At 36.1% G+C, this 10,968-nt stretch overlaps 2 pseudogenes; both read left to right on the top strand.

Moving 5' to 3' along the window:
• The first annotated feature begins 228 nt into the window (after window positions 1–228).
• LOC120069530 lies at window positions 229–2,484 on the top strand (annotated as a pseudogene).
• A 3,362-nt stretch (window positions 2,485–5,846) lies between these two features.
• Window positions 5,847–10,968, top strand: part of LOC120069531 — a 7,791-nt pseudogene continuing 2,669 nt past the window's right edge.

Raw genomic sequence — 10,968 nt, 5'->3', positions numbered from 1 at the left:
AAATACAAACTTGCCTCGAATAAATCAAATAAATAAATCAAATCAATCAATCAATAAACTTCAACGCGCTGAAATGAGAGCGTTTATCCCACGCGCTATAGTTTCTTCTTTACTTTTCGCGAGTGTATTGCACGAGCATCCATAAGACAGTACGTAACAGAATTGGAATGCGGCCTCCTTACCTCCATCCATGTCAGTGGTTTTGAACAAGAAGAGAAACAATTTTTTTAAAAAAAAATTTAGAGAGAGAAACAAGAAAAAATTCTCTCTCTCTCTCTCTCTCTCTAAAAGCCATTGTGTATCTGCGTTGATAAAAATATCGGGGGAGTTCTTCAATTCTCTCCCTCTTTCTTTCTCTTTCAATTCTTGGGTCATGTAGTTGAAACTGAGGATTATCTCGAAATATCTATTTGGGAGTTTGGGATTCTCCAATTCTGATTCTGGGTAATTGAAATAAATGAGTTTGGATTTGGTTTTGGGGTGGGGTGTTGTCCTCTTCGCGTTCCTCCCCTTGAATCTCGTGGTGAAGATCTTCAGATTCAGGTTTAAGTTTAAGTTTTAAGTTGAAGTGGAGTACTGGGTTGTGTGGATTCTTCTTTTGGATTTGAGGGTTTAAGTGGGTTTAGTCTGATGGGGGCTAATCTTTCGGATAATAGTGGGAGAAATTGTTCGTCGTTAATGTCTGGGCTTGAAGATATGCCGGAAAATTGTGTGGCTCTGGTTTTGATGCATATGGACCCGCCGGAGATTTGTAAATTGGCCGGAGTTAATAGGCTGTTTCGCGACGCTGGGTCGGCGGATTTCATCTGGGAATCTAAATTGCCTTCTAATTATCAGTTTCTGATGGACAAAGTATTCGAGCTCGACGAGAAAGAGAAAACTATGATGAATTTGAGGAAGAAAGATGTGTATTCTAGGCTCTGTAGAAGAAACCCCTTAAATGGCGTCTCAAAGGTTTCTCTCTGTTCTTGCTTTCTTTTTAATTGTAATTTGGATTTTAGATTTATATGGATTGATTTAGGGTTTTTTCCTGAAATGGGTTTTTTGATTGGTGAAGGAGTTTTGGTTGGACAAGAAAACTGGAGGTTTATCAATGGCGATTTCTTGGAAAGCATTGACAATTACTGGAATTGATGATAGGAGATATTGGAATCATATTTTCTCAGAGGAATCCAGGTGAGAAAATTTTAGAAGCTCTGAGGAATTTTGATTTTGCATTGTTATTGAACAAGCTAACACTGTTTACTATTGGGAATTTGATCATTTTGGTTAACTTTCAACTCTGAGTATGATTTAGAGTGGTTTTTAAGTACTTAGAAAGTCATTCAAAACAAGCCCCCTTGGTGAGAGAGTTCATTGTTTATCCTGATTTGAATTGTAATGGAGGATGTGAAAACAAGGACTGTTTGGGAATTGAGCTTTGAGATCGTTTTTTCTTGTTAGAACTTGTTTGTAAGACAATTATTTTTCTTTGTTTAATATGTGATGACCTGTGTTTCTTCGAACAGCCGAAGTTCGACTTTCAAAGAACTCGAGCTTGTGAACAATGATTTCAAGTGTAGCTGTTGTGAGGAAACGATCGAGTAACCTCAACCTTCAGATTCACACACAGTAATTTCAAAACCTTTACGAGTTATCCAATCACATAGCTCTACAAAGTTTTTGAAAGCTATTGTTGCCCCCAAAAGTTGTTTAGAAAGCTTATTGTTGCCCCCACAAAGTATATAGATCATTTAACAAACTATTGATGGAAACATCCATATCAAGCTATATCACTTAACATAGTTTGTAATTGAATCGATCTTTGATATTTGATACGTTATTCATAAGAGTTTCTCAATAATCTCTTGGTTTAGAAAGAAATATTTTGAGCAAAAAAGAGAGTTACTTTCTTGTATCAGATTCAGATAAGCTTATCTGCTAAATAAATTGCTTTAACCTTTCAAATTATTCAAAAGAATTGCATAGCAAGAAAGAAGTGACGTTTTCTTGTTTCCCATTCTCAAATCCAGAATTTCAGGCAATAGCTTATCTTTATCAAAACATGGTGGTTTGGAGGTTCAATGGAGAGCTCAAGTTCCAATTCCCGGAAGGAAGATACGCGCGTGTTCTTTAGGCTCCATCTTTGCAAACCATTGAAGAGACTCGGGCGTCGGGTCTGCACTGGAACAAAATCCATGAGTGCTCGGGACGATCTAAATGCCACAAGTGCCTGGTTGTGACATTGCTTGCCGACTTTCCGATAATCAGCACACTGAATCAAGTGTATTCTTATGGTAATTTGTTGGGTCTACGGCAGTGAAGTCATTGTTTCACCATTGGAAATAATGGGGCAAGCAACAGTTTGATTGAGCTCAAATTCTCATTAACTCAGATTGATTGCACTCACACCAAAGGAGGGCTCTGCCTAGACTCTGTGCTTATACAGCCTTTTTCTCTAGCAAAATGAGGGCAAAGTAGAGATTTTGTAGTTAAAAAAGAACAGGTAAATGTAAAGAACTCTTTTCCATTTATCTGTGTGTACATGAGCTTTGTCCGAAAGAGCGGGTTGGATCGAAAGACTGATGGGGTTTGAGACGAGGACTCCAAGTCGATCGATGAATTGGTGATCACTCATCTTGTTGAGCAATGGTTAGTTTTTCAATTTTCAGACATGTTTTGTCTGAAAGTTTTGGTATTATTTTTTTATGTTTTTGGAACTCCAAATGAACAGAAATACTGAATAGGGAAATAAATGTCAATATGTAAAAAAGAAAGTGGGAAAATCATGCTGAAAATTCCACTAGGTTCAATGTCTGTTTTCCAATTATTGGATTTTGAGGGATTTTTGTTCTTTTGTCCCCCCCCTTTTGCCTCTTCATTTTTTCTCACTCAACTCTGTGTATATTTTTTTTTTTTTTTTTGATGTTTTAGTGAGAATATTTTTGGTTCTCTCAATGTGAAGATTGTGTGTCTATAAAATGTCATTTTGGATCATTGTGTTAATTATTCTATTGGTCAGACATGAATGTGCAACAGGAGCTTTATGAGGAAAAGGTGAATCCATCTAAAAGAAATAAATAGCATATAAATCAATAGTTATTCAAAATCATTGGTTCAAAGTCAATTAACTTTTTTTTATTACCTTCAACTGATATGATCAAGAGTTCAAAATATTCAATATTCGAATTCTTTCAACTTCTCATATGTTGATAGATACATGTTATTAATCAATCAAAAGGTAAGATATTCAAATTCTTCTATCTTACATATATTGAATTTTAAAAAAAATCACATATGGCTTGTTTTCACAATTTTTTATTTTTTATTTTTGAAAAGATATAAAAAGAAAGAAGAGGCATACTCTTTTAACATAATTTTCTTACCTAGATAATAAGGACTATATTTAATATTTTGAGTTTAGGATATATTACGTTTGTTCTTAAAATTGCATCAAATTGCCAATTTAAAAACGTAATTCAATCGATTTATTGTATATCTTTGATCAAAGATTGATATCCATGCAAGTTTTAATTTTATCATATAAAGGATATTCAAATTAAATCAACTTTTTTTCTTAAATCAATCAGATTAGAAGGACAAAAATCGAACTATCAATCTTAAGATGATAATTGATATCTTATTTATTGAGCTTAATTCCCTGACTTACAATAAATGTAGGGTAGGTATTCAAAGAAGAATATTATTTTGCCAAAGTGAGCATTAACTTCAAGTGAATATATAGTTATGAATTAGCGAACTAATTAAGTTTGTTGTTTATTTCTCATCTATATCTATAACTATATTAAAAAGGGTAATAACGGAGAATTTATCTTTCTTTTTGCCTTACATCGCTTAAAAAATTTTAGTTTATCCTCATTCATATTTTTCTATTTTTACTTATAATATACACATTCATTCCTTTACCAAATTGCAGCACTGGACAGACGCATTCCTTCACATTATATTACAAAAATTCCAATAAAATACAACTTTTTCATTTTTATCTGGCTCTATCTATTCACAGAATATATTTGTTAGAACTAGTTTTTGTCCTCCATTTCTATGATAGTCTCGATCCTCCTTCGTATCACAGTTGCATATTGGTGCTTTTTTTCATTTTTTTGATTCTGGTTTAGTGGCACTGACACATTTGGTCACATCGATCTCCTCTCTGTTCACGTGTGCGTTTGTTCGGGTTCGTATAAAATTAATGTAATATGAAGGGGAAGGAGTTGCAATTTCAAATTTTAGGTTAAGTATATGTTATAATTTTTTTTTTAATTTTTCCATTAATTTCACATTTCATTTTTTATGTAAAAAATTATTAATGTGTACCATTTTTTTCCATTCCTCTATTTGAAGATTTTCGGAAAAATTTACGTCTTTATAAAAACACACCATTCCAGTAAATTAAACATCTCTTTCGCAACATTCGTACTCATGATTCAAATTTCCCACTCCCATTTGTACTTTAAAAAAAATCTCTTCTGGCAAGTAACGTAACGACCAATTTCACCTTTCTTTTTTTTTTTTTTTTGTCTTTTTATTATGATTTTTAAGGAGACAACTTAGAGAAAATTACCGGAAAATTGTTTTTACATTTTCAAGTTGTCAAATGGATCTTTTTCTAACTGGCAAAATTATTTAGTATATTTAATTTTTTTTTTCCCCTTTTTGGTAGCGATAGAATTATAATGAGTATTCTTCCTGTTCAATCATAAGAAAGATTTATAAATTGTCTCATTTTTAAATTTATAATGTTAATGTTGAACATGTAAGCCTTTTCTTAGTTCGTGAATTTTTATATTATTGTTATGTTATTATATTTAGTTGGACCTTTGATTTTGATTTCTAATTTATTAAAATCTTAAATATCTTATTTATATGTTTTGAGTTCAAAATGTTTATTTGATTTTCATGTATTTTGAATTTAACATTTTTTATTCATTAGGTTACGAAGAACTAACCCAAAACAACAATGTCAGAACAACATAATTAAATTTGAAAGATTTCAAAAAATTATTAATAAATATATTAGTATATATCTACATTATCTTTCTCAATGTTTTATTCTAATTTATTCTCAAATTTACTTTAATAATAAATGTCTTATTATCTTTGTAGGAAGAAAATAAATTCGATAAACATAGGAAACAATTAACCTCAGTTGGATCCATCAAAATTTTATGCTTTTCAATTATTTCAAATATCGAAAAAAAAAGATTGCTATTGATTTTATATGTATTTGTGACATTAGCCTAAAATAAGATATGAGTTATATATTATATATAGTTTTGGTCATTAATTATTTTATTTAATTTCATGTTAGATATTGTTATTTAACTTATAAAATCTAAGTTCATTTGTTCTTAATATTTTCATAAACAAAAATTGATGTTCTACAAATTTTTAGCCGGCCGTACATCGCACGTGTTTTAGAGCTAGTTGTACTAAAATAAAAAAGAAGAAATTTTTTTTTTCTATAACAATTGCAAAAGAGATGAAGGGTCAAACTTCCGACCTTAAAGATGAGGATCAAACTATCCGACTTTAAGATGATAATTAATATTTTATCTACTTATTTAAATTATATTAATTTTCGACTTAATGAAGTATATGTATTTTTAAAAAAATATATTTTTTAATTAATCGAGAATGAAAAATCGAACCTTTGAGATTAAAGAAGGAAGCACGTGCCAATCATGCTAACTTTGGCTAGAAGAATGTAATAAACATTTAATTAATAATGTGGTATGTAAGGTCGTGAGGTGGTGGTGTGAAATGCCAAAAAGATTAAGCATTTAATTACAAAACAAAAACTTGCTTCTCGCCTGTCCTTCGAACTGTTCTTCCCAATTTTTATCTTATCTCTCTCTTCGTTTTCATAATCATCTATTTTGAAACTTATCTTTCTCCACCAAATCTCTGTTTGTTTGTATTCTCCACAAGCTTTTCTTGGGGACACTTTTGATTTCCGATGGAAGTAAGCACTAAATTAAACTCTGTCATTTTCTTCTAAATTTTACTTTTTCATTCTCTCTTCTTATGTCACTCATTAGCTTTCTCTTTTTAATTTCATGAAATGGGTATCTGCTAATGAAATTCATTCGGGCTTTTTAGTTGAAAAATGATGGGAAATTTTGATATTGCCTCGTTTTTTCTGATTATTCTCTTTGATTTTGTATGTTTTCCCCATTTTCTTTAATCTTCTGAGTGTCCTTTCGTTTTTTGCATCTCTGTGATTGGGGGTTTTGAATGAATTATGTTCCTGGGTTCTTTAATGGGGTTTTAATTTTCTCCGTTGATTGTTCCTCTGTCGAGGAAGTTTTGGTTTCGCATTGCGATTGAAGTTTTTCGTTTCGAGGGGTTAATTCCACGGCCATAATTGTATGTTTTGTTGTTTTTATTCTAAAATTTTGTATGCTCCTTTTTTCATATTTGACGATTGTTCATTGGAATTATGTTCGAGCCATTTTGGTTAATGGGTTGATCAGAATTTTGAATTTGTATCGGTACGTTACTGGGGAATTATAAGTATGTTTCTTTCCCTTTCAACTCAGGTCTAAATTTTGGAAGCTGCTGGATTTTCTTATTGTAAGTTGCCAAAAATGGAAGTCCGTTTGGATTTCTTGGATTTGCTTCAACCCGACATGTCGAGAAAGATTTTAATGTGCTTGGATGATATTTCTGATATTGTCCGTGCGAGTGCCGTCTCACGATGTTGGCAACATTTGGGTGAGTACAAGAGTTGGAAGTCCATCTCAACTTTCAGTTTTGATTAAAATGTAGATGTAATGTATTCATGATATTATTGGCAGATCCATGTAACATATGATTTAGTTCAGATATGTGGAGTGATCAAGGAAAAGTAAATAATAATGAGAAGAAGTTTGAGTGATGGAAATAACCCAATAGAAATGAGATTTTTGAAGAAGGTTTGATTCAGAACGATGCGGAGAAGAAAGAGATAGAGGAAACCTTGTACTTTCATTCTATTGACAGGCTTTACGTTTTACTTTATGCAGTGATAGAACACGGTCTATCGAAGCAGCTCTGCTTTAGATCATTCCCTCATTTGTCTAGAGTAGCTTCGATTGTTGAAGTAGACAACTCGGAAGTGAATGGGAACAAAGAAGGAGCATGTAGTAGTTCAAGAGATTCCAAATCTGTGCAGAGGGATCACAGAGTTTATGCTTTTCTTGCACATGCTTCTACATCATTTCTTTTGAGAAGTTGCATTTCAGAGGCAATTATTGCTTCTAGCACTGATAATGATCCTGTGGAAAGCATTGATAACACCTTGGACGCAAGAAATCTCGTTGCTAGGAGAGCTTCGTATTGGTCAAGTAAAGGACAGTTTAAACCTGATGTACCCGAGACGCTGATATACAAATTGGTCTCCGATTTATGTGTTGTAACTGAAATTAATATACGACCTTTCCAAGGTGTTTCCCTGGATACTTTTCCTTTTCGTTTTTTTCAAATTTGATCCCAAACTTCACACTAAGACAATGAGATTTTTGAAAGAAGTTTGATTCAGAACGATGCGGAAGAAAGAGATAGAGGAAACCTTGTACTTAGGGATACATTGCTATCTATCGGATAAACTAAGGAAGTATGCGCGCCAGTCGACTTATAGCGACGCTTCATCTTTACGTTTGTACTTTATAATGTCAGTGATAAATATACAAAGTGTGCCAAAGAAAGAATACTATCCGGCGATAGCTCGTAGGTGGAGGGTTAGCTGAGGGCACGGCAGCTGTCCGCTGGCTTTAGGAAGCTCCTGAGGCTTGTGAGCGAGCGCTTGTGACCCTCAATGTTGGGGCTGCATGAACCAGTACTTCAAGTACGTAGACATGCTCATTTGAGAGGAGTAGGAGTGCGTGAGAATTAGGGGCTAGTACCTGGGCGCAGCCAACAAGCGCGAGCAGGTTGGGCGTCGGCGGGAGCAGCGCCGAATGGGCCCGACAAACTCAGGAACGAGCTAGAGGCGGTTGGAGACGCAGTGGGGGTCACGTGCATCGCTCATCCAATAACTCGAGATTACCTAGAAATTCATGATGTCATGATATGGGTGGGTCTAGTGGAGAGAACGCGTCGATATTTAGTTGCCGTGCTAGAAGGGCCTCTGGCTACTTGGCCATGATAAGGAGCCACGTCCTAACTAGGGCGGGCGGATTGGGTTGAGTGTCTACTCGTGGGGGCGGACTGGGTGCCCCATGAGAATATGTTGCTATCACGTTCGGACCGAAACGAATGCACAGATTAATTGGCAGTCGTGAGGCGAGTCTGGGCGTGGGGGGAGCATAAGTCAGCAATGGGGTCTTAATGTTAGTGCTGTGGAAAGCATTGGAGATGGAGCGGCCCAGTCCGGGGCCTTTGCGGCACAGCGCAAGAAATTACTCGTGTATTGCTGAGGCCCGGCTTAGCTCAAGGATTGGTATGCGAGCGTAGTATGGTCAAGGTGAGGAGAGCAGACGTTGCTCAGAAGTATCCTGACTAAGATATAATATACTCCTCGATGTTAGATGTACCTCAATGCTCTGGATAGGGGGCAGTGGGGTAGTTATACCCAGTTGGGGCGCACGAGACTAGTCGTCAGAGTCTGAGGTAATTGATGTTGTGAACTTGAATCGTTAATATATGACTAGAAGGGGAGCCATGTAGGTCAATATACTAACGCACCAGTTAGAGTTTTTTTGTAGTATAGTGCCACTTGTGGGAGCCGCATCCCTGCGCAACGAGGCGTGATTTGACCGCCCCTGGTATTAGGCAATTAGATCACCCTATATTTCGTCAGCTCAGTTGCTACATGTATCCCAATTATAGCATTAGGTGATCTCTTTAAGCCCGCCCTAAACCATACCTCTCAATCCGAGAGTTCTTCGTCGCTTAATATTCAAATTATCATCTCCTCAAAACCATCTATCGCAAGACACCAAATTGAGATATCTGGTTAATATCTCTATTTTCTGAATATAGCACATCAGTGTACCCTATGGAGTGCGTTGCATGCCGATCTGATTTGCTCTGTCTTTCATGCCTACTCACTATTGCCTTATGTTTGCTTAATAGCCATTCTGCTTAAGGCTCAACACTATCTATTGGAAACTTGAAGTAATAAATAGGGTTGCAATGTGAGGACGAAATTGGAGCCGAGCGAAGCGTGTACTTAGAAATTTCTCAGTGGGCACTTCTGTGCTTAGCCAAGCGTCTAGCCGCAATGACAAAATATTCATAGATGTACGTTCAACTTTCGTCACATATATTGTGTATTCTATTTCTCATATAGCGGATAGGAGAGAATTGAGCAGGCGATGATAATAGACCGCGGAGTTGTCGAATTAGTTGGAACAGTGAGGCATTGAGCACTGAGCCATATCAGTATCACACTGAAGATATTTGCAGTGATTCATATCCTTCAGTCGGGCGTTCGCTCGAGTCATGCGTGGGCCATTTCGCACGCAAAGCGACGCCATTCCTAATATAACTTATTATGCATGTATATCCATATGAGTGAGCGTTATAAAATGAAATGCTAATGAGCAGTAAGCCATACAATCATAGGCTTAGAGTGGGAGCTGAGTGGATGGTCGGCTATGCTAACATGCCCATCTATGCCCTTCAACACGGGTAGGATCGGCATGAGCGAGATTAATTTTCTGGGAGGTGCGCCTATATATTGATAATTGAGCTACAGAGTACGAGTGTGACTCGCTTGTTAAGTTATTACTATGGGTTTGGACCGCGATCGTGTCATGGAGGCTCGTAGATCTGGAAGGCGATGTGTCGTGGCCGCGACACTCAGGTGCACTCAGATACCATATTGACAACCTCTAATATCTATGGATGTCAGACGATTAAGGTCGAGCTAATAGATTCACTTCGTAGATGCATGACTTAAGATAATGTGGTGCTTCTATCTAAGAAAAGCTCTGACAGTCTGGCACCCATAGACTGATCACAATGTTCGCTACAATATTCCCTATTCCCAAGAACGATAAGATCGTGTCGCGCGCACTTCCATGACCTTTATCATGCTATTGGGAGCCGCGTTTGTTCTTAGGAGGATCAACAGTTATTTTTAATGGTTAATGGTATGTTCAATACTACTATGTGAGTATAGTAGTGTTCCAAGGATGTACAGGTAATCATTAATCCAGCCTAAGTTATTTCCATATTATTGCAGCATAACACCACATGTCCATCCTTGTAAGCGAGAGTCACTGTGACAAGCCTTATATCTAGGCATTAGTTTTTATGCGGCCGCAACCTCTCCTAACATTCCTACCTTACCCTCCTTTAGCTTTCCGTTTGTTCTCTTGTCGCTCGGTCTAGAGCTCCCCCATAATTTATAATTTTGTTTTTGGTTTGTTTTCACTAATTGCAGTTTACTCTGGAAGTCAATTGAATTTTGAATTAATTCTTCTAATCACTAGATTTCCAACGAGCTTTCATTCGTCAGTTCCCTGTATCACCAAGATTGTATGTAAGGGAAAAAAAGCCTATCGTAGACTACATGATTACAAGAATGTGTTTTTGTTTGATTTCACGGTTGAACATGGTTAAAATCTATGAAATTGTAGACATGATAATTTATAGTTTCATAATTTTTATGGGAATTTCCGTTCCTCGTGTTTTTGGATTATTTGGAACAGTTTCTGTAACTGACTGGTGCAAATGACATCTTACTTAACAGACGAATATTACTTGCAGAAAGTTCAACTTCCTGAACCTGTTTCTTTGGCATAGGAGGCTATTTTGCAAATTGAGGCTCTTGGCAGGGTACAAAACAATAGAAACAGATGCTGTTGTTCTAAAATATGGTTTTGTTATGCTCGTAGTATAAAATATAAATTTTCCCTTTCTGAGCTGCTCGTCGTTTTGGCATATGCTCTTGCAATATACACATCAATCATCATCGACTGCCGGGGGGGTGGCGATGGGGGGGGGAGGGAATGAAACAAAAGAAACGCATTCTTTCTG

Source organism: Benincasa hispida, unplaced genomic scaffold (assembly GCF_009727055.1).
Source record: "Benincasa hispida cultivar B227 unplaced genomic scaffold, ASM972705v1 Contig459, whole genome shotgun sequence".
Classification (NCBI taxonomy): Eukaryota; Viridiplantae; Streptophyta; class Magnoliopsida; order Cucurbitales; family Cucurbitaceae; genus Benincasa; species Benincasa hispida.
The sequence above is the reverse complement of the archived record's forward strand: the minus strand, read 5'-3'. Positions and strand labels throughout refer to the sequence as shown.